Here is a 24928-nt window from a genome sequence, read left to right as displayed (position 1 = left end):
GTATTTCTGACATATCTGTAAACATGAAAGTGACGCGAGGCAGGCGCAAGATTTTGACGCAACAGCATCCTAAAAGTGACGCAGAGAAATCTCATAGATTTCAGTACGTCGTTATTACCAAGCTTTTTGCGAGGGATTGCCCCCTCTGCATACATTATACCTGATGCAGATATAATGTGGCGCAGAGTTTTAAAAAGTGACCCATGTACCTAGATGCGTCACTTTTTAAAAATAGCGTCAGGTATAATGCATGCAGAGGGGGTGTTCCCCTGCAAAAAGCTTGGTAATAATGACGCAGTGCGTCACTTTTAGGATGCTGTTGCGTCAAAATCTTGCGCCTGCTTCACAGCAAACCTTTCACATGGTGCTTTTTCCATGTGAAAGGACACATTACTGGAGTTGCGTCACTTTTGTGACGCACTCCAGCAATGCGTTACTTTTGTGTTTACAGATACGTCAGAAATACTGACATATCTGTAACTCCTTGCGAACTGATTAGTCATATATTAAATATGACATATCTGGAATGTCATAAGGAGTGCGTCCACAAAAGTGACGCATTGGTGTTTTCACGTAGCGATGCGTCACTTTTCAGAAATGAGGCCTCCAGTTTATTCACTGTGTCATAACTTTCTTTTCTAACACTCACCTTCTTTCATTCCTCCTACTTCACTTCCTTTCACCTCTCATACCTTTCTGTTCTTTCTTACTCATTCTCCTTTCAATTATCAATGCACTATATTTCACTTACTCTTCATTTTTTTAAGAATATAGCTCTTTGATGAGAATTGGAGGTAGTTCTGAAAAAAACTTTTGGTTTTCTTCTTTTAACTGAACCGGAACAAAAACAGGGAATGGAAACTGCTCAACAGGAGCAAAAAGAAAACAAAAAAATTAGGGGTGGGAAGGGCAGCGATGGTTCTCCAATGCTCGAACCATGAGCAGGACACTTTGCTCCCCATAGGTGAGGAGTTGATTGCAGTATCTGCATTTGACGACCCCATGGTTAAATGCAGGTTGTATGTTTGCCACCTGCTCCTGCGATTGCTCTCTCCCAGAAGAAGTTGCTCCTCCGGTTGATGTAGAGGCCCCATCTCTGGGAACCTCTTGTGCCAGAGCCCTGACACTTTCCCGGGCAAAATTCTGGGGGTGCCTCCTCTCCACATGGCGAATCATGGTAAAGTTGCCAAAAGAGTACTTTTTTGGGGGGTTACCCCGTGACAGGACCTGTTTGCAGATCCTGCACTCCACTTTTGGTGCATTCACCTTTTTCTGGTCTGCTGGAAACTTAAAAAATTTCCAGATGAAATGCTCTTTGACCTTCGGCTGAGCAGGCTCTTCATCAATGAATTCAGGCTCATCTTCACTGCTGGATGGTCTGGCAGCCATGATTATCCAAGAAATATGCAAGAGCAAAAAGGCAGGTCTTTCAGTCACAAAAGTGAAAGAAGAAGTGAAGGAAATGGGTGGGGATTTCATTCATTGTAAAAAAAAACTGTTAGCAACCACTGAAAAGTGTTATTTTAGGGTCACATGACCCGACGCGTTTACGCTGCGCGCTCCGGAGCACTTCCGGTGCGTTTACGCAGCGCGATCATAGGCGCTTCCGGGGCGCAAACGTGGCGCGATCGTAGGCGCTTTTGCGTGCGTTTACGCGCCGCGAACGTAGGCGCTTCCGAGGGCACTTACGTTGCGCGCCGAAGTGACGTCATCAAACTTTTACAGAAATGCATAATCATTTTCCTTATTAAAAAAAACTAATTTTATTTGTATGGTACGAAATGTTTTGCATTATTATTAACTTTTCATTCATATTTGTTTTCACGAACGACAGTTGCGCTCTGGGTGCGCTTTCAGATGATCTCACGGAAAAGCATACCGGAGAGCTTAGCTGAAAGCTTCCCGGAGCGCGCACCCAGAGCGCAAAAGAAAAACATTATATAAAAAAATGAATACTTAAAAAAAAACAGCAAATTGTAAAAAAAAAAAAAGGTTAGAAACTCGATATACAAAGGAATTAGCATTTAAAAAACCTATGAAATTCACTGAAAAAACCATAGGTTTCACACCAGTTATAGTTAGGAATTAGCATTTAAAAAACCTATTAAATTCACTGAAAAAACCATAGGTTTCACACCAGTTATAGTTAGCTGGAAATTTTACTGATATAAAACCATTGAAATTCCCACGTTATAGTTAGATGGACTCACTATAACTTGCGCGTGCAATGCACTGCTGATGACGTCACATATTACATCACTCATGACATGGTCAGTGACATCACTCATGACATCACTGATGACACCATCCAGTGAATGTGTGTCTTTCTGAAAAATAAATATATTTTATATATGTATATGTAAAAGTTGATGGAAGAATAAATGTTTAAATAAGTGTCTAAATGGATGGTTTTTAAAAAAAAATTGATTGGTTAACTGGCTTATTAAGTGTATGTTAGTGAATACATATATTAGTGAGTAATGTTTAAATATTTAAATATATGTATTAGTGTTTCACTTTCTTTATAAGTGGCTGCATGGGTTGGTGAGTAGCTACATGTGTAGGTATATTGGTTATTAGATGTTTTTTTAGTATCAGTATGAGTGTTTGTATGGTTTGGTGGGGGTATTACTTATCACATAGATGCATGAATGACTCTCTCTTTGTATGTGTTTTGAAGACAGCATATGTGCAGGACTGTATGGGTGGATGAGTGTGTATATGTGTGTGTTACTGCGTGAATGACTGTCTCACTAGTGTCTTTATCAGTAACTACATATGTTTTAATCTAGTATATGTGAATATTGATGTATATAAGTAAGTATATGTGAGAGTAAGAGATTGTAAGAGTTCCTGTTTAAATAAGTATGTGTTTCTATAAGTGATTGTTTAAGAGAGTAAGTATGTGTAAGTTTCCTTAGAAGTAAGGTGGTAGTGTGTGTTTAGATGTATATGCAAATAAATGGATGTTCAATAGTTTACTTGCATGGGTGAGTATGTGTGAGAGTAACTTTTGGATGACTGTTGGTGTGTAACAGGATGTATAGGTGTATCACTACATATGATGAGTGAGTATATGTATGAGTGACTATATAGAACTGTTGGTGAATGAGTGGATGTGTATATAGATGGTGGAATTATTGAATTGGTTGTTGTAACTTTTATGTGTATCTCCATTTTTTGAAAATGTTAATTTCTATTTTTGAATATGTGTTTCATGGGTTACATTACACTGAAAGGAGGTCTGTCACTCTGTCTCAAGGATGATGTCATCAGTGATGTCATGAGTGATGTCACTGACCATGTCATGAGTGATGTAATATGTGACGTCATCAGCAGTGCATTGCACGCGCAAGTTATAGTGAGTCCATCTAACTATAACGTGGGAATTTCAATGGTTTTATATCAGTAAAATTTCCAGCTAACTATAACTGGTGTGAAACCTATGGTTTTTTCAGTGAATATATATATATATATATATATATATATATATATATATATATATATATATATATATATATATATATATATATATATATATATATATATATATATATTCAATAATATATATTCACTAAAATACAAAGGTTACAGGGATATTATAGTTAGGCTGACATTTCAGTTGTAAAAAAACAGAGAAATTCAGCAGTCATATTTAGCTGAGCTAATTATAACTCAGCCCACTTAATGCACTGCTTGTGACCTGACATATTACATCACTCATGCCATCTCAAATGACATCACTGATGTCATCAGTCACAAAATCACCAACGCAACTACCCACACCTCCATAGAATCTTTCAAAACCCACTCCCACACAACTATTCACAGACCCATACCAGTACTTACACACCCACTCACTGATTCATCGATCTACATAATATCTACTCACTTACCCATATAGCCACTCATATACCCACCCTCTCACTCACTAATACAACCACTGACATATCCACTCATACACCCATACAGCCACTCACACACTGAGCAAGTCACCCATGGAGTTACTCATAAGTCTACTCACTCACCCATATAGTCAATCACACAGCCACTTACTCACCCATACCGTTAGACACACACCCACTTACTTACTCATACATATACTAACTCATACTCACTCATCAATAGTCACTGACTCAAGAAAACACTCTTCCATACAGCCACTCTCACCTTCACTCACTCACCCATGCAGTCACTCATATACCCCATCACTCACCTATACTGCCTTTCACATACCCAGCTGCTCACCCATATGCAACTGACACATCCAGTCTCTCACCCACACAGCCATATACGCACTCACTCACTCACCCATAATCCCCTCACACACACATAGTCACTGACCCATACAGTCAGTCACGCACCCACTGAATCATCCATACAGGCACTCATTCACCCACTGATAATCGAATACACCTTGATATATATATACATTTCACACACATGAACTTTTTAAAAACACTCACAGTCACTGGATGATGTCATCAGTGATGTCATTTAAGATGTCCTCAGTGATGTCATGGACCATGTCAAAAGTGATGTAATATGTGACTCATAAGCAGTACATTGCGAGGGCGCGAGTTGTAGTTAGCTCATCTAACTATATCTGCTGAAATTATCTGTTTTTGTAGGAGTGAAATCTGAGCCTAACTATACTGTCCCGGCTGATGCATATCGACCTGCACATTCTTCCTCGAAGCCACAATACAATCAGTGAAAGTGTCCTACTGCTTATGTTTAGTGTAGTGTCTAATTTCTATATCTCCCATGCTTTAATTTTAATTGGCCCCCGGGTTTGCCAGGTCAAAGGGATAGTGTCTAAATAAAGGAGGGGCACACAAGCCCCCCTCCTGGGAATTAATTTGCCCCATTGACCACCACCTCCCTGGGGCTTAATTTTAAAGAAATGCAGGAGTTGCCTGATCAGCAACCCATCATACCTTTGGGACCGCCACTTCCCCAGGGGAAATTCATAAGTTAATGAGGGAGGATGCATGCTGCCCCCTGCATCTACGGGGACCATCACCTCCTGAGCAAAATTAAACATTAATGCGGCGAGCACAAACACCACCAGCAGCCCGAGGACCGCCATCTCCATGGGGCCAAAATGAAATTAGTGCAGTGAGCTCGTGGGGCAACACTTCAGCCCTGGGGACCGCCACTTCCCGGGGCTGTATATTGTAAAGAAGGGGGTCCTAGATGGCCCTGGGGACCCCATCCACCAAGGCCGACTCCTGCTATGTTTAAGGGTGCCCAAACCCAGAACATAGCTTTTTGCTACGGCTTGTCTGGAGCATTCCCTCTCCCACCAAGCCATAGCAAATTTCTCCGCTTAGAGTAAGCAAGAGGAATATACTCTTACTTGCTAAAAGTGGAGAACACTTCCTTTGACAGAGAGGGAGCTGCATGTAAGCATCTCCTTCTCTGTCAAAACATTGCAGGCTCCTGCTGGAGGCGGAGAGCTGGCAGGGAGTATTGGGGCCCTCAGCCTCCCTCCGGGGTCCCCAATATTTCAGACTATATCTCGGGCCCTGGGGGGTGGGGTCTCCATGGCCAAAATTGGTCCAGAGGGGGCCTGCACAAAACCCCTACCCTTTTAGTGTTTTTTTCAATAAATAAAAGTCCCGGATCCATGGGTATTGATTCATCTGGGCCAAAATTGCCACCCATGCTTTTATTTAAAAACATTATATAAATTAAAGGCTGGGCGACGGGGTTGGCCTGGGGAGCGGGGCCTTGTGGCCAGCCTCCTCCACTGAACAAAGGTCTGACCCCGGGGATTGGGGTCCCCAAGGCCAAAAATGGCACAGCAAAATGGGGCCACACAGCTACCCTCCAATAAACATTTTTAAAAAAAGGAAAAAAACATTTGCAAGTCACCAGAAGCCCCACCACTCTTAGTGCACATCTGGTTGGGTGGTAAAGTCCCCTTGGGTGCAGGCCAGCAAGCCCTCCTGAAATTCCAGTAAGTGCCACATTGCAGGATTGCTGAAAGGTCTTCTGAGGCTACATCCCCTTTCTCCACCACTCTGCAAACGTGCCTCCTAGTGTACTACTGGTTGGTGAATGAAGTCCCCTTGGATGCTGAGGGTCATTGGAGGCCACAAATCCCTCCTGTAACCTCCCATACGTCCCACAATGCGCAATTGCCTCTCCTGGCTCACTACTGCTTGGGGGAGGAGGCCCTTTTAATGTTGAGGGTCCTTGAGGGCAAAGAAGCCCTCCTGTTACCTCCAGTAAGTCCCACACAGCAGGATTCCAAAGAGCTGGTCACAGGCCCCGCCCCCTGTCTCCACCATTCTACAAACGCGTCTACCAGGTAAAAAACGATAGAACTTCCCTTAAAAAAACAAAGATTACAGGGATGTTAACGTTAGGGTCAGATGTTGCTTGTACAAGACCAGTGAAATTTAGTAGTTATAGTTATCTGAGCTAACTATAACTTTCACCCCAGCAATGCACTGCTTATGAACTCACATATTACATCACTCATGTCAAGGTCAGTGACATCACTCATAACCTCTAAAATACCATCACTGACAACATCATCCACGGAACTACTCATACCCCTATACAACCTTTTGTACGCCCACTTACACACCTGTACAACTACTGACATACCCATTCACAGACCTATAACAGTAGTCATACACCTACTCACTCCTCCATAAAGCCACTCACACACCCACTCACTCGCTCGTACAACCTCTCACACAACCATTCACTCACTTATACAACCACTTACCCATACAGCTAGCCACATAAACACACACTCACCCATACAGCTACTAACACACCCACTTATTTACCTACAAAGCCATACACATACTCACTCATCCAATCAGCCTCTCAACACAGCACTCACTCACTCATAGAAGCCCTCATGCATTCACTCACACAACCACTTATATACCCACTTACATATCCATACAAGCACTCACATATTCCTGTACTCACCCATACAGCCATCCACACAGACTCTCACTGTCCAATACAGTCACTCACACACAAAGTCATGTAACGAAATATCAATCAGTCAGGGGTGTAAAAATGCAACTACTCACCGTGAGGGTCTCAAGGTGTGAGGGATGCTGTGCTCTGTGGGGTGCTGTGGTCATCTAAAGATCCAGGTCTTGAGTCCTCTCCTGAACTGGATCAGTGTAGGGCTTTGCCAGAGGTGGAGGAGGAAGTCAATACAGGTCTTGGCTGAGAGGTAGGATAAGGACCTTTCCCTTGTTCTGGTCTTGTGGATACGTGGCATGGTGGCCAAAGAGAGGTCGCAGGTTTCTTTTGGGCACGTGGAATGAGAGGCAGTTGTTTAGGTATGCTGGTCCGATGTTGTGGAGGGCCTTGTATGCGTGCATGAAGAGCTGGAAGGGTATTCTACTTTTGATAGGGAGCAAATGGAGGTCATGGTGGTGTTGGGTGGTGTGATTGCAGTGGGGATGTCTAGGATCAGTCTGGATGGTCTGGAACTATCTAAGAAGTTTTTTGTTGATTCCGGTGTGGAGGTTTTTTGCTGTAGTCAAGTCTACAAGTGATGAGGGCGTGAGTGACCATTTTTCTGGATTCGGAGGGGATCAAACTGAGCGTTTTATGGAGTAAGTAAAGGGTGTTAAAGTAGGCTGAGGAAACGGCGTTGACTTGCCGGTTTGTTGTGAGTACAGTATGATGCAGAGGTTTCGTGTGTGGTCTTCCTGGGTGAAGGGGTTTCTGAGGGTGGGGGGCCACCAAGTATCATCCCATGCTGAGGGGCGGAGCCAAGGGTGAGGACTTCTGTTTTCTCAGTGTTGAGTTTCAGGCAGCTGTCCTTCATCCAAGTGGCAACGGCTTGCATCCCTTCTTGGAAGATGTGCCTGGTGATGTTGGGTTCCTTGGTGAGGGAGATGATGAGCTGGGTGTTGTCTGTGTAGGAGACGATGTTGAACCAGTGATTTCTGACGATGGTTTCAAGGGGGTCCATGTAGATGTTGAAGATGGAGGATCCCTGTGGTACTCCCCATCTGGTCTTAGTTGGTTCTGAGAGGTAGAGCTGTAGTCTAACTCGCTTGATTCTGCCTGTGAGAAACAAGCATATCCAGTCTAGGGCCTTTTTTTGGATGCTGGTGTCATGGCGTCTAGTGGCCAGTGTGTGGTGTGTGGTGTGAGACGTGTCAAAGGCAGCTGAGAGGTCCAGGAGGATGAGAGCTACCATTTGGCCTTAGTCGAGGAGGGTGCGGATGTCATCGGTGGTGGCAAGTAGTGCAGTCTCGTTGCTGTGGTTTCTTAGGAATCTGGATTGGGAGGAGTCCAGGAAGTTATTGGCTTTGATCACATTTTGCTAGCTGTATGTTGACGGCCTTTTTGATGACTTTGGCTGTAAATGGAAGCAGTGAGATGGGCCTGAAATTTCTTTAGGAGGGGGTTGACTTCTACGGGTTTCCAGTTGTCAGGGAATGTAGCAGACTAGAAGGAGCAGTTGATGGTCCTGTGTAGTCCGGGTGCGAGGGCCGTGGCCTCTCTGTTGAAGATGTGGGGCAGACAGGTCTCTGAGGGTGCTCCTGAATAGATGCTCTTCATGATCTTTAAGATGTCTTCTGTCATGAGCAGTGTCCAGGTGGGTAGGGTCTGTTGGGTGGCGTCACTGGGCATGGGGGCTGAGGCGAAGCAGAGGTCTTGGTTAACGAAGTTGTCATAGAGTGTCTTACTCCTGAGGCGAAAAAAGGTGCTGAGTCTGTTGCAATGATCTTGGAAGGGGGATGTCTGTAGTTTCGCTTCTGGGTTGGAAAGTTCCTGGAAAATGAGGAAAAGTTCTATGCAGTTGTGGGCGTTGGTTAAGATTCTGTCTTGGAGGAAGTTCTTCTTTGTGGTTTTGATGAGTTGGTGGTGTGCTGAGGTGTCTGTTCTGTAGGTGGTGCATTTTTCTGGGGTTTAACTATTTTTCCATGCCTTTTTGGAGTCATCAACAGGATCGCTTGGATTCTTGGAGTGCAGTGGTGAACCAGTTTGCTTTCTTGATGTGTCTCCCTGTGATTTCATTGAATGGAGTGAGTATGTCTGCGCCCCTGATGATCCAGAGGTGGAGGTTTTATGCCACGGTGTTGGCATCTGGTATCACTGGAGGTGGGGTGCTGTTGAGGACGGCAGTGATCTGTACTTCAGTGACTTTTTTCCAGTTTCTATGGGTGTGGTGCGCAGGCTTGTGTACGGTGGGTTTATTGAAGGAGAAATGGATGCAGTGGTGGTTTGTCCAGAGCAGTTCCGTGGTGTGGCTATAGGAGATGCTGTTTCCTCCTGTGAAGACGGGGTCAAATGTGTGTGGGGGCAGTGACTGTTTCAATCCTATATTGGTGAGATTCTCTAGAAGGGCAGTGGTGTTGGGGTCATTGTGGTTGTCCAGGAAAAAGTTTAGGTATCCAAGTAATATGTAGTCTGTGGATGCGAGGGCGTGGGGTGCGATGAGGTCAACAATGTCAGTGAAGGAGCGCAGGGCCAGGCAAACTGTTGTGGGTTCCGTGGAGAGTCGTTTTGGGGTTGGTAGGCATCTGGAAGCGGAGATGTTCCATGGGGGTCATAGCATCATCTGGGTCCGTGGTTGACAAGTGGAGGGAGCTTTTGTGGATGATGGCTATGTCTCCTCCTGGGCAGGTGGGGTGTTCTTTGCTCAGGATCTTCTATCAGTCGGCAATGGCGATTGCGATGTCAGGAACATAGTTGGTGTTGGTCCAGGTTTCCTTGAGGAAGGTGACATCGGGCGTGTGGGTGTTGAGGAGGTCCCAGTTTTCTATGGCATGCCTGTGTGGGGAGTGCATGTTGAGGAGGATGCAGTTCAGTGGTTTATGTGTGATGACGTCCTGTGCTTGAGTCGTAATGGAAGTGGGTGGGGGACCAGGGTCCCTGGCGCTGGTCTTGGATGGGCGCATGTTGGCTTGCCTTTGGTGCACCTTTGGCGTGCCAGTAGCAGGACCATGCAGTGGCCGCCATTAAGAAGGGGTTGTGGTGAGGGCGGGAGCAGGAAGGACATGCTGGAAGGGCCGTGGGGGGCAGCAGCAGCGAGGAGTGCAAAAAAGAGCATGAAAAGGAAAAGCAAGAGAGAGAGCAAAACAAAGAATAAAGGGGCAAGGGAGCAAAAGAGGAGAGAAAAGAAAGCGCAAAATTGAGAGTAAAAGAGGGCAGAGAGAAAGTGAAATGAAGTGGAACAGCTGAAGAGCAGAGTGCTCTCCCACTGGACCATCAGGGATGAGGCGCAGGCAGGAGCCTGCGGGTGGAGGAGGGCCTCAAACCTACATCCAGATGGCGCTCACAGGGCTGTAGCACTTACTGGTAGAGCTGGGTGGAGAGAGCTGACCAGGTCAGACAGCCAATCACTCAACCATACAGCCACTTACACACCTAGTCACTTACTCATTCAGCCTTTCAGACACCCACTCACTCACCCATACAGACACTACACACCTACTTACACACTGATTAAGACACTTACATTGTCACTCACCCACCCACACATGCACTGACACACCCTTTCACTCACCAATACAGCCACTCACACAGCATCTCCCTCACCCACACAGCTACTTACACAGCCACTTATACACTCATAGAGCCACTCACAAACCCATATGCACAAGGATACATACAGTCACACTGCCACTCGCATGATATATATCAAAAGTAGTATCACTCATTTGTAGTACATACTGGTATTATACTAGTATTATACTTTAAGTCTTGCAGTACCTTAGTATATATGTTTAACAATCATAAACTCTAACAAAATAACTTACGCTCACTGCATGGTGTCATCAGTGATGTCATTTGAGATGTCATCAGTTTTTCAGTTTTTTGTATTTAACTTGCTGCATGGTAGATAGTTTATTTGCATGGAATGTGCATGATGATCTAACTGCATAAACGAAGTTGCATTACTGCACCTATGTTACTCTTTTATATGTCTTGTGAGCATATTTCAAATTGTAACACAACAAGTTAATAGATTGTTCACATTTGCATTAGCTTTAGTACTGTACGGTCATCTATGATACCCACATTCCAGTGGGGCCCTCTCTTCAGAATAAAAGATCATCTTCATGTTTCTTCATGTAATCAAGTAAAACAATGATGCATACACTGTGTTTCCAATAAAAGGATTTTCTCATCCACAATGTCTCTTTTTACAAAGTCTGCTGTCTGATTTTCTTCATTCAAGTGTGTAAGCGTTTGCACTGTGATGCACTTTGCCTAGTATGCACTACACAATCTGTGCCCACATTCCAGTGGGGACCTCTCTTCAGAATAAAAAGATCATTTTCATGTTTCTTCATGTAAACGAGTAAAACAATGATGCATACACTGTGTTTCCAATAAATGAATTTTCTCATTCTCGATGTCTCTTTTGTCAAATTCTGCTGTCTGCTTTTCTTCATTCAAGTGTGTAAGTTTGCACTATGATGCACTTTGCCTAGTATGCACTACACAATCTGTACACTCATAATATTTACTGGAATCTTACAAAATTGGTAAAATGGTTAATCCATATATACAGATAGTATATAAATGATATGCGCATTACTGTTTGATTAAGACGATGATATCAAATCTCAATTAGTGAGAGAAGAGGGTCTGCAGTTCCACGGATAGAGTGGGGAGAGAAAAGAGGTGACTGACCAAATGTTTAGTCAGTATAGCTGAAGAGGAGGGAGGAACAGAGGGGCATATTATCAAGCCTGTGCGCTAAAATTATCGCCGCTTTATCGGCCGAAAACGGCCGATAAAGCGGCGATAATGGGCTTGATAATATGCTCTGTGGAATTCCAATCGAAGCCCATGTTAGATGTCTTCACATCTAACATGTGCTTCGATTGGAATTCGATAGAGCATATTATCAAGCCCATTATCGCCGCTTTATCGGCCGTTTTCGGCCGATAAAGCGGCGATAATTTTAGCGCACAGGCTTGATAATATGCCCCAGAATTCCTCCTGTCGGAACACACCCAGCCAGCTAGGTGGACCTGCTTCTCGTCGGGTCGGCTCTGCAATACCCACGGGCACCCAAAAATGGTCTCTTTAACGGAGATATTTTGTTCCTTGCCGTTTGGTGCAGTGTGTGTGAGGGGTCTAGGTGGGGTAGATGTAATAGAGATAGTGATTAAAAAAGGTTAGATAGCCCCAAAAAAGACTTTATTCAGGCTGGCTATCCACCTGATTAAAATGGGTGCCCACTGACTAAACATTTGGTCAGTCGCTGATTTTCTCTCCCCGCTCTATCCGAGGAACTGCATACCCTCTTTTCTCACTGATTGAAAGGGCATTGAAAGGGATTGAAAGGACCTCTATAAAAAGCCCTATGGTCCCCCGCTTTGCTGATTGATCAAATCTCAGTTAGTCCACCCTTTCTTATAAGCAGAGATGCAAGTGTTTCATAGAATATATTCTGCAACACGGAAGACAAACAAGAGAGCATTATTTAACCCCTTTTATGCTGATGATGGGACCGCTCCGTCATCAGCTGCGGTGGCGCTGTGCTGATGACGGAGCGGTCCCGTCATGGCCCGCCCACCGCTCATGCGCGGCGCAAATTCCGCGCCTGCGCTGAGCGTTCTATTGAGCGGGCTGGGCCATGACGGAACCACTCCGGCATAAGCACAGCGCAACCGACGCTGGTGATGGAGCGGTTCCGTCACCAGCATGCGCCCGCCGCTCTTCCGCCCGGCCCCGCCCCCTTAGCACTGTGGCGGAATAGCCGCCGCAGTGAAGGGGTTAAATAAGAGTTGTATAATGAAATGGACATATTTCAGGATGGTGCGGTACACTGAAATTAAGTTTATCGTTCTCTGAATATTATTATTTTTTTACAATTCACAGATAGTGGTGTATTAGAAAAGAGCCGTGGTGAAATGAATGGATTGCCTATCAGTGCTTGGAAAGAAACGTATTATTCTCCTACTTTATTTCTGCATAATTCGTAGTAAGTATCGCATAAGGTATGCTGGTCCCATTTATTTTTGTTTTAAGTTTATACTTGCTTTACATCTTAGACTTTATGTATCATAAATATGCATGCTTTGTGAATATACGCCCTAATATTTTAGCTACGCATGGTGGTACTAATTAATTCATTGGAAAGCATGGTACATTGCACACTGAACTATAGAGTGGAAAAATAAGGTATTTAACCGATAAGTTTTAACGTTTGTAAAAAAATAAAGATGTAATTTTAATACATATTTGAACTTTGAGACTGGGGAACTAATTTGAGCTGTGAGGGAATGATTGTCGGTAAGAATACAAGGGTTGCCTGAAGAAATGTTTCTGGGGTATCTATACCCAATGGTGCTTTGAGGAGCGCAGACTGGAGCAAGCTTTGAAATATTTAGACTGCACACCAATACTTGTTTTGAACAATGGGAGTGTCCCCCTAATTTTGTGATACTGTTGTGTTGCCTTCAGCCACTGCCTGTGCAGGTAAGAGCATGGAGCGGGAGGGCCAAGTGGGGGCAGGGGGGTATTGTGACAGACGACTGCTAGGGAAAATTATTTATTTATTTTATTTTCCCTCATGGTTGTCTGTCGGGAAAAAAACTCCCCCCATGAGCCCTACAGCCTCACTGCTTTTACCTGCATGGGCCGCAGCTGGGTGCCTTCGTTGTTTCATAGAGGCAACAAACGGATAATGTTCAATAGAATTTAATTCAAGGTCTAGTTTTTCTAAGGAGCCCATTCATAAAATGGGGGAATACCATAGTGATAAGTTTTGTGCATAATATTTTACTTTTTGGAATGTACAAAATATACAATCATACACCAGAAGGAATGATGTCTACTACTTTCCTGAGTTTGGTACATCAGTCCTGACTATCTGACTGCTGTTGTCTGCAGTGTAAAAATCGGCAGGTGCAGGCTTGGTGTAACAACATGCAAATGAGATGGAGACGGAGTAGAGAGCAAGGGAGGGAAGGAGTCACGTGATGTTCATGGCGGCGTTTCTTGTTTGCAGTTTTCAAAAGCAGCATGGGTGATTAACCAAGTGACTATAACACCGACCTAATACTATTACAAATTTATGTAGAACCTCTCTGTTCATAATCACCACAAAGTAAATGAGGCACTCTTATTTCTCTTATCTGAATAATAGTATCCCACATTATCCACCACTGGTATTGCAGCAGGATTGGATACAAACTTCTTTGGCTACAGATTATTGGGATGATCTGTGGTGTTCCAATTGTGAACAAAGGTGGGCCAATAGGAATATCTATGTACTTATTTCTAGCATGTGGTTAGGCAATGCAGCAGCCCTCCACAAACCAGAGCCCCTGGAGATCAGGTGCCCATGATGTGCTGTAGAGCAGTAGGCCCCATATTTATCATGCTTAGAATACATATAAGGAGCCCCTAAACAGCCTATGCCAAACCCAGAAGCCGCACTTCATAAAGTGATTGCCCTATCATTATGAAGAGATACAGCCACCTCATCAAAAAGACGCCCGCTGACGGTGGTTTAAACTCTATCAATAGATATTATCCTAGCCTGACACCAGCCGCAGTGGAGCAGAGCAAACATCAGATTGACCTTAAAGAAAGTGGTCATGATGTCACAGGTTTTGACGAGGAGCCCTTTCAGTGGTTGGCAATGCTCAGCCTCATGGATTTGCTGCAACTAATATTGCCTATTAAGGGCTCCAGTATTGGTAGCAAAGCCTTCACTAACGAAGCAAATGCTGGAAACAATTTTATACACTTGGAAGGTGGTGAAGAATCTATGGCAGCTCCTAACTCACCGGTCCATGAAGATGTGGGGTTTCTGGAGGAATCGTCTCTAGAGACTATCGTCATGCAACAGCCACACACAGACTCTGCCGCCATTTGATCCTCTATGGACCTTAGTGACTCTCATGATTTCAGAGCTGCCGCCCAGTCACCACATTCACCACATTCACCACATTGTTATTTACTTTTGCACTGCTTTTCACTATCATTTCAGCCATCAAAGATTAGCTGTTCTATGGTGGTCCACAAGTGCTTGCGGGCATTATCCAGTCCATAAACTACTGAATGATAATTGGTCTCGATGATCAAGGGACTTACCATATCATTAGCTGGATAACCATAGGATATGATTGATCACAAAGTCCATTTGATGGCAATCCACATACTGGTGGTTTGGATCTTGTCAACCTGCACTGTAGCCATCTGTTCCCACGCACTAGTTTCTTTAATCTTTTAGGCTCTCCAAGGTGACTTGGGCACTAACTCACCAGGGTGGAGTTGAGGATAGCTTGCTAGATTATTGGCTTTAGACCCCCGGTTCTCTGTGTTGCTTATATGTTGTATTTGGGGATGTGAACCAGGGCAGGTCTTTAAAATTTTCCCTCCGGCCCTCCTTCCTCTGTTTGTTGTAGCTACTGAATCATGCAAAGCCACACACAGGATGGCTTTTGTTTTCTGAGTGCTAGCTGTTCCACGAGGGGGCTGTGATTCCCGCAAAACCATACACATCCAGCTTTGGAGATGCAATGTTTTCAGGGAAAACTGGACTTGGTTTCGATAACTTTTAGGTGCTTTCTAGAGCGATAGTGTTTTGAGGTGCGTAAGACCTTTGACTAGGCCGTACATGTGGAATCCAACAACCGGTTCACCTTTATAGAGGAATTTGCCTCTCTCATTCCATGCAGATAGGTCTTTTGAAACTGACATTTTACTAGCAGTAATTGCATGACCCCTCTGTACCTTCGACTTATATTTTTTAAAAGTTCTTCAACAATGCAGTCTGAGGATGGTGATGGTTCTTGAGCCATTGAAGGGGTGATGGAGGCTGTTCAGAGTCAGGGGCAAATAGAGTCAGTTGTTTTCAGCATTCAACTGTCTGTAATGTTTAAAAAAGTTTCGAAGAACGCTGGAGTAAAGACCTGCTTTGTCATTACATTTTAAATCAGAACGGTTCAAAATGTCATTAATCTCAGCATCCAGGCACAGTGTCTTATTTTTCTGGATATTGCAGGTGTTAGAACCGGCTGTCTCTAGTTGGCAGAGGTATACACTTCTGACAAATAGGGACACACCTTTTCTAGTCAGGGCAAGGGGATCACACCCTTTGATAACCCCTGCTACCCCCTTGGTAGCTTGGCAGAGCAGAACAGGCTTATCTCAGAGGGTGTGCGTTAAGCATTTATGACCACATACAGTAATAAAGTGAATACACTACAAACGGACACGACACAGTAGTATTATAAAAATAAGGTTTTTTATATAAGGCTTAGCACAAGACCAAATAACGACAAAAATATACACAATCTTAATAAATACTTTTGGAAGGGAAAATAAAAGTTCAAATGCGGATGCTTCTTTAGGACAAAGTCTTTTCGTATCAAAGCAATTCTTCTTCTTGGAAACACAGTTCTTAGCAACAAGGTAACCCACACGGGAGCTACACGACGTCGAGGCAAAGTTAATCCAAAGGTTCGGCGCCGACCGCGAGGAGCGCTACGTCAAGCCCGGAGTCACACGGACCCCCAACAACACAGTACCTTGGAAAATGAAGCACACGATAATCAGCGGCGTTGAGCAATCCGGCGTCGCGTCTTCGGTGGTGATCAGGCCTCAGCAGTCGTCGATGTCGATGATTCTGTTGCAAGTGTGAGCAGCGCTCACGGCGTCGAGAGGGCATGAGGGCGATGCGATCAGCAGCGGTGCAGACACGAGGTCCCTTGGAGCTGGAGCCGAACTCACTACTCACTGGCGTTACTGCTGGCGTCGATCGGGCCCGGCGGCCGGCGTCGAGGAAGCGGGACACTGGAGCCGTTACTCACTATGTCGAGCTGGGTTCGGCGACATCCGTCGGCGTCGAGATCGCTGGTTCTTTCAGAGGTGCTGGATTCACAGGTTCCAGCAAATAGCACTTTAAGCAGATGAAGTCCTTTAGCCCTGTGACTTCAGCAGGAGACTGGCACTCTTCCAGTCCTTGGAGATTTTCTTAGCAAGCGTGAGAGTACACACACAGTTCCTCTCTCCTGGTTCCTTGGCAAAAATAAAGAAGCACTGCAGGATTCCCCCCAGCAAACAGCCCACTGGCAGAAGGGGTAGGCAAGTCCTTAGATCAGCAGGCCTCTTGTCCTTGGTTACAGGGTTCCTTGTCAGAAGTGATCTGATTTCTTAGTTCAGGGGTCCTACTCTTATACCCCTTTTCGGCTTTGATCCCTTTGTCCATGCAGGGGAATTTCCCAACATCCTTGGTCTGTTGTGGGTGGAGCCAGGCAGAAGCACCTGGCTTATTCACTGAGCGGGGCTGGGTCCTGAGACGCCCAGCAGGAGGTGGAGCCAGCATTGCCACTGGCAGGAGCAGAGCTATCGGCCTCCTGGCAGGAGGTGGGGCTAGGATCGTCCATGGCAGGCACAGAGCCATCAGTCGCTTGGCTGGAGGTGGAGCCAGCATTGTATCAGGCAGGGCAGGCTATCAGCAACTACTCTCCCCCTACTCTCAACGCAAATGTCCCACTCACCCCACACTGACTCATCCAGACCTCTGGAGCCACCCAGCTCCTGTCACACACACGCAAGACCAGCAGAAACCAGAAATGGTTAGACAAGAAAATAGACACTTTCTAAAAGTGCTATTTTCAAACCTAGAGTCCAAAAACCATCCACACCAACGGATGCGTAATTAAACCCCGAGTTCAGGGATACCAAACTCGACATTGCACCATGCTCCCCGAGCCAGCTAGGATCATAGCATTAATAATCCCGGCGGACCATTCTAACTAATGGAGAGCAGGCTACCTCGCAATAGTGAAGAAGGAAGATGGCTGTTGTTCACTATCAGGACATGCCAACTTAATCAGGCGTGTCCTACCTTATACTTACAACGCACCCTGCCCGTGGGCCTACCATAGGGGTGACTAACATGAAGTTAAGGGAAGGTTTGAGGGACTGGCAAGTAGGTATACTTGCGCAGCCCGCGTGACAGTACTAGACTGCACGTGGGTCTCGCAATGACCGACCCGGAGACATTCTTTTACGAGGCCGCTCTTGTGGGTGGCACAACACGTGCTGCAAGCCCACGAGCGGCATTTGGAGTTACAAGCCCCGGCACTCCTGGTGCACTAGACTAGGGACTGACAGTAAACCAAATAAGCCAAACATGGATACAATCGATACATCAATTTAACATCGGGAGCACTTGCGCTGTGGCACTGATCAGCAGTGGCACGGCGCCCAAAGCATTATCCAGCAAAAGATCGAAAAACAGTGGAGGCAAACAGAAAAAATGGAGGAGAGACTCAAGCCAATGATGTCAGGTCTAACAGCAGGTATCACCCGTAGACATCCTCATCTGTTCCAGCTGCTGTCGTGGTGCCAAGTATATTTTTTGGGCATGATCCATTAGTTCCCAGTTAGGAGGCTGGTAGTGAGTGGTGTAGCTATACACAACAAAGAACCTATAAAACCTCCCAACTGCTTTAATGGTTACTTCTTAGAAGTGAGAGAAGAGCTTTTATTTCTGAGCTTCTTGATAAGGTGGCACTTCTTCTTCAAAACACGTAACTGGCGCTTTGGTATAGGGACATTACCGTTCAGGGGATTTTTTAAATGGCAGCTACTGAATTGTTCACAATCACACACAGGATAGCGTTTGTTTTCTGAGGGCTAGCTGTGACTAGCATTTTTAGGAGGTCTAGCTTACGGCATAGACACACAGACATGATCAGAGTGTAAATGTTAAGAGAATCTCTTCAACAATTCTTTTTATTGGCTATGGGCTTGCTTTTAAGTGTGTAAGTGATAGGGAGATTGGGTGGGAAAGTACCAGCTGGCAGTCAGTGGTGTCCTAGAGTATTGGGTTTTAAGTCGACCAGTAAGTAACCATGGGGTTTCTCGATAGTGACGTTAAAGGCTTCCAAGAAAAACTGTGTGTTTCTGGGGTGCATCTGTTTAGCAATAATGGATATCTGTTGTTTGCCTCAGGGTTTTTAAAATAAAACCAAGTATGATGTGTTGATAGCTATAGAACGACTGATGTTACCCTTGTAAAACAAGTTCTGAATGATGTAACATATGATTAGATTAAGATGGTGTAAATATTGAGTAAAAGCTTTCTCTATCTCAGAGTAATCCCCACCTTTGCTCATAAGGTCATCTACAATCACCATGTTAAAAAGGCCTGTAGGTAACAAAACCACATTGCCTCCTGATTGTCTCGTAGAAATAAGTTAATATAATCAGAAAAGATTTGGGTTGCAGTGCTCTCAAAGGGCCAATTGTCATGTATTCTTCCAAGTCGGTCTCCTTTCTCTAGGGTCACCTGTACCTCAAGGCTACACCAGGTCCCGGTGAGCACCCTTTGCTCATCAATGTGTCTGCACTCATTAGTCTCTTCGCTTTCAGTGCATGTTTGACACATGGGAAACATTAGCTTACCATCAACTCGGGGTGGCTAGACTTGACATTTAACTAACCCAAAGTATTCATCTATGGCTTTAAAATCCCGATATATGATGCTCTAGTGACCGAAGGGGTATAACTTCATCTTGTTCACAAATGGATACAGACTCATGAAATGGTAGTAATGTATTTACTCACCCTCTACCACGGCCCTGTACAACTATAATGGGTTTGTATGACCCCCCCAAATAGGGCATAGCAGGGCTCCAATGGTTTGGGTGGCTCTTAATTAAGGAGCACAGTTCCGCATTTAATGTTAACATATCTAGCCACGCATGCTCCCATGAGGGACTTCAGAACAAAACCATAGTTAACAGAGTACACCTGTGCAAGTGTTCGAATTTGGTACCTAGCAGCTTATTAAACGTGTAGGGTTTGTAGGAGTGGGGACAACTGTGGTAAAAGCAATCTTTCTATTCAAAGGCCATTAATTACAGTGTAGCCATATAGGAAATAAGGGCACACACAGTATTCACTACCATGTAAGGCATGTTGGATGAAGATGTTTTCCTTGTCAGAGACGTAAGTGAGCCATTGAATAGAGGAGGTAGAATAACACTTCTGTTTACTGTTATAAAGGTCGGGCTGCACTAGAGCCATGCTTTTAGGTTATAAGCACATGTGTTTGCAGATAGATATACATGGAATCCAGCATGACGTTTTGAAAAGGGTCAATGTACTCTATGGATTTGTCATTTTGGTGGTATTAGGTTGCAGAACCTTTTCTTGTTTTGTCATCTCTACAACAATGTCTCTGAAGAGATTGCATGTTTTTCTCAAGATCGTTACATCTGCCTGATAGTAAGCTTTCAACTAAGTTTCAAAATGAAACCTTCTTTTCATGGTTTTTACCATACCACTGTAGAAAACTCTTTCTCTTCCAGCATCGTTTACTCAATACCGTAGCTGTCTGGTGGAGGAATGGGACCCTCCTAATTGTGATTCACCCAGCTGTTAATAAAGTGGGGAAAAAAACCTTTACAACCTGAAAAAACAAATGCTTTTGGCAACTTTCTCAATTTCATAGACAGAAAATTCAAAGGATCTATGAAACTTATATGTAAAGGTACAGCCGTTAGCAGCATCAGTTTGGAGACCTGCATGATGAGTTCTACAGGCATCTTTTCATGTATCTCATTTTATACAAAATAAAGAACGAGTAATACACTTTTGAGTTATGGGCCATCAAGGAGTATACCCTTTGAATTTTGTCTGAATTAATGTGCTATGGGATTTGTTCACGTAAGAAGGGCTTTCAAACTCCCAGTATTCATCGGATTGTGCGTGAAAATATAGTTAGGCTGGTGCCCTCCGGTCTCTTGGCTACCATCTATATCCCCCCCCTCTATAACCAATAATTGTCAAGGGAGAGACCGATCGGTATACTCCATGACTAAACAACAACGTAGCACTAGAGTAGTAATTCACCACACACATTCACAGTTAGTGAGACATAACAGCGATGTATTTACATTTAGTAATGTGACTTTGACCATAGAGAGAGTGACGCACATGCGTGTAGCCTTGATATTGACTACACCGCATATCCCACATCAATTAGTGTTGATTCTAGTTTGTGATGCTGACTCTTAGAGATTAGCATGCATGCGCTGAGCATGAACATCAACCCCCACGCATGTGCAGCCACGGTTTCAGACCCCGGTATCGCGACGATCTGACCAAGTGTGCTCTACACTTGGGAGCGCGTGCGCACCTTGGGATCATTAGCTACTAGGTGGTGAACACCCCCTTTTTTCACCCAATGTAAGCAGGTGAAATCAGGCACACCCCACACCTGATGTCTGGACAAAGCCCAAACGGGATCCTCCGATTTTTCACCATTCTCCACCGATGGGGAGACCGAGAGGACGCCTTTAGATGCAACAGCTGGAAGTGCTGAATTCAGACAGTAAGAGTATGAGTGCCACGTATGGTGTGAAAGTGAACGTTTTGTTTCACTTTCTGCTGAAAGGCTTGTGTCTCTTGCCAACACTGGGCATACAACTTTTTACTGCATAATACTGTATGTTGGCCATTTGTGTTACATCTTTGTGGATTCACAAATAGGCCCTAACCTTCTCTACCTTTCCATTACAGAAAGTCACAGTAGGCCCTTCCACCTTCGCCCTCCCATGGAGCAAATAGGATAGTATCTTAGGATAAGATATGGATTGTCATCATTTCATTGGTTGTAAGATGTCAAGTATACTTGCCACGTGTCTCATAAAGACCACACCACGCACGCAATAGGTGTGATTTGGCTTGGATGTCAAAGTTTGCCACTTGTAAATATACTTACACTTCTGGTTTGTATGTAATTTTTGTTTCCTCTTTTTTTCCTACAGAATCACTTATATTGGTACTACTCCAAATGGGTAGCTTGACCCCCACAGCCCCGTCCCTTGAATGGCTGGTCCTTCTTGCACTAGAAGCAAAAAGCCAGTGCCCATAGTTAGAAACCCCTTGGGTCCTGACGAATGCTACGTACCCTTCGGGGACACAAATGCGAAAACATGTTGACCACACGTACACATGAAGGGAGAATAACGTCCCAGATTACCGTTCACCTATTTTAATACCATACATTTGCTCTTTGAATAAACACAGTCTAGTGACAAATGTAATGGTTTTTAGATCACCTTTCACTTTCTCACAGCCACCACTTAGCTTTAGAAGTGCAACCCTGTCTCGAGGTGTATGCCTGCTCTCTATCAAACGAAGTTCTTAGATGGCGAGGACAGCCGATGATGAAGCATGACACCGGGCGGTGTGTGAGGCCAGTCCGTAACTTTTTATGAGATGCTCCCACTGGTGCTGCATCTCAATATAACTCAGTAGGTAACTGTAGGAACCCACTCTAGGTGCAGCCCACTTTTGTGTATACATATTAGATTGGAGGATGGCTAGTCCCTAGGTCCTGTGCCTCTAGTTCCCATCCCCAGCAGGGTGTGGGGTTAGTGTTTGTGTACCATCTATATCAAATACTATGTAGTCTTCTGTGTTGGTCTGGGGCCGGCCTTTAGCCATGGAACACATGTGTTCATTCCCGGAAGAAAAGACACCCTACACAGGAGGCATTTTATATTTTTGCATTCGTGATCAGCGTCTGTGTAGTACCCTCACAGTCTGGTGTAGGGATGCAATGAACAACCCCAATGTGCATACTCAAGCAGTTTTGTGAGCCACCAAATAGATTACATCTAGGACATCTCACCTTCTGATCAGCGACTACGATGCAGCTGTTCCTTTGACACATTTTACAATGCATCTCACACTGATGCGCTCTCTGTGTGTCGTAGATGTGACTGCAATGGGTGCACACTTGGCTCATAGAAAACCCTTCCGGTTCAAGATACCATAAAAGTGATTTTCCTGATTAAGAATGTAAACAGTCTTACTTTTCACAGGCTCTCCAGAGGTGAATTATTCCAATTAACCGCTCTAGTAAAGAATGTTTACCATGATAGAACAATAGTTCTCAAAAAGACCCAGATCTCCAAAGCCTACCAGTCTGTCAGGAAGTATTTCAATCACAACATGGGCTTTAACTGCTCCAGATAGGATGACTGCGTTAGTAGTGCTGTGCTCCATTAGTAACCGAGCGATGCCAGCCGCCAGATACGTATTGGTCACGCTAGTGTTAAATATGAGCAACCACGGCAGTTTTTTTGCAATTATTGTGGAGGATACTCTGTAAAGGTAACAAATGCTGCTATTTCTGCTTTACTATGTAAAAGTTTAGAGAGGTTTTCTAAAACAACCACAGCATCAAACACATTGGTGTGAACAAGGTACTGTCAATATACTGCCTGTGGAAGTGGAGCTGAAAGAAATCAATCAGCCACACGTTGCGTAACAAGAGCTCTACAAGCGTTTGTAAGGCCTGGTAATTGCTAAAAACCCATGATCAGATGAGGTTATGTGTACTACGTTAACAAACCAAAATTCTTCCTAATACTCTGTAGCGTGAAATCTCTCTACATTTCACTGGTACCTTCTGACGCTCTCTAAAGAGACCATCTCTAAATCATCAGATTGGGGGTTTGAGTTGGATGTGGAGCTCTCTAGTGAATCTTTTTGGGAGGTGAGTGACTCTGTTCTCAGGCAGTGTATTTTTAAGCCTCCTTATAACACAAATTCTGACTTTCTTTAATTTACTGATTTAAATCCTATGCTGCTTGGCGCTATTAGCCCATCTTTTTTCTTACCGGCCCACCTCTTTTTAGGCAGCACACCGGAGCCAGTTGGAATGGGGTTGGAAGTATTTGCTGAAGGTGACCTCCCCGATTCCCCAACTGCAGCCTTTACCTCGAGACCGTGTTCGGTGTATCGGGTCTCTCAGCTTTGACCCGTAAATGCTTGAATCGCCTGGAGCACCTGCAGCCCTCTCCTAAATTTGTGTTTGGGGTTCCAATCCATGCCATTTTAGGATGCACTGTCAGTTTATTTGAAAACTTTTAGGCCTTGCCTAGGGGGTTTTAACTTCTTTTTGGCTGTGTAGACTCATAAGAACCGTTGTGCTTTAGTAAGGATGTCTTGCACCTTCTTTTTATATTTGGAACTTTAGACTGAGTTACTAATAAAGCTGGAACCCCAGCTCTTTGGGAAGTGCTGCAGACCTTATCACGATGAAATAACTTCTACGTCTGCAACAGCTGATTCGCAGATTGTAACACCTCTCTTCTACACCTTGGTACCATTTGGATTGTCTCCCTCCCTACATCCCTCATGGATCAGTTTTCGGATCTGTCTTCCACAGTTTTATGGCCTTAGAATTCAGATTGAACCTAGGTTTTCGAACAATCTGATCTATGTCTTTCATATGGGATTTTAGTACAGCTTTTTGGGCAAATAAAACATATTCTGATGCATTATTTGTGACAGTAGGGGTGGAGCGTTTATTACCCTGAATCTCCTACCACCCCTAATACTGTTTCGAAGTTCTGGAATTGGGGGGATCAACAAAAGCAGTTCCCAATCTGAACACATAGTGGATGCATCTGCCGGCTGCGCCGGAGGACGCCTCACCAGTATACTGTTTGAAAACTCTGATTATGAAATCCATTCCATCCTGTACTGCTGTCAGGCTATGCTGAGGTGGGTGATGGAGGTTTTACACTTGACGCTGGGCTGATGGTATCGTACGTGCCTCGAGGGGTAAACGGTGACATAGGATTTAGTGTATTTAAAAGTACTTAGAGGTTTTTCCAAACAGGTGGGCCAAAGACTTCATATATATTTGGGAAGGAGAGTTTAATATAAAAAAGTTCTAGAATAAGGTTAGCCCTGTATGTGGCTATGTAGATTGCTATGGGGCGGGCCAATCCCATTGTATACATGATCATATTGGGTAATTGGAAAATGAATTATTATATCAACATAATATAGAAATAAATGACCTGGAATAGTCTGTTGATGGGACTGACATGCCAACCTTTTTTGGAAATGTGCATTTTCTGGTCACAGCTAAAGAACTATAGGTAATTAATAGCTACACAATCACATATACAGTTCT

Source organism: Lissotriton vulgaris, chromosome 4_1, assembly GCF_964263255.1.
Source record: "Lissotriton vulgaris chromosome 4_1, aLisVul1.2, whole genome shotgun sequence".
Lineage (NCBI taxonomy): Eukaryota > Metazoa > Chordata > Amphibia > Caudata > Salamandridae > Lissotriton > Lissotriton vulgaris.
The sequence above is the reverse complement of the archived record's forward strand: the minus strand, read 5'-3'. Positions refer to the sequence as shown.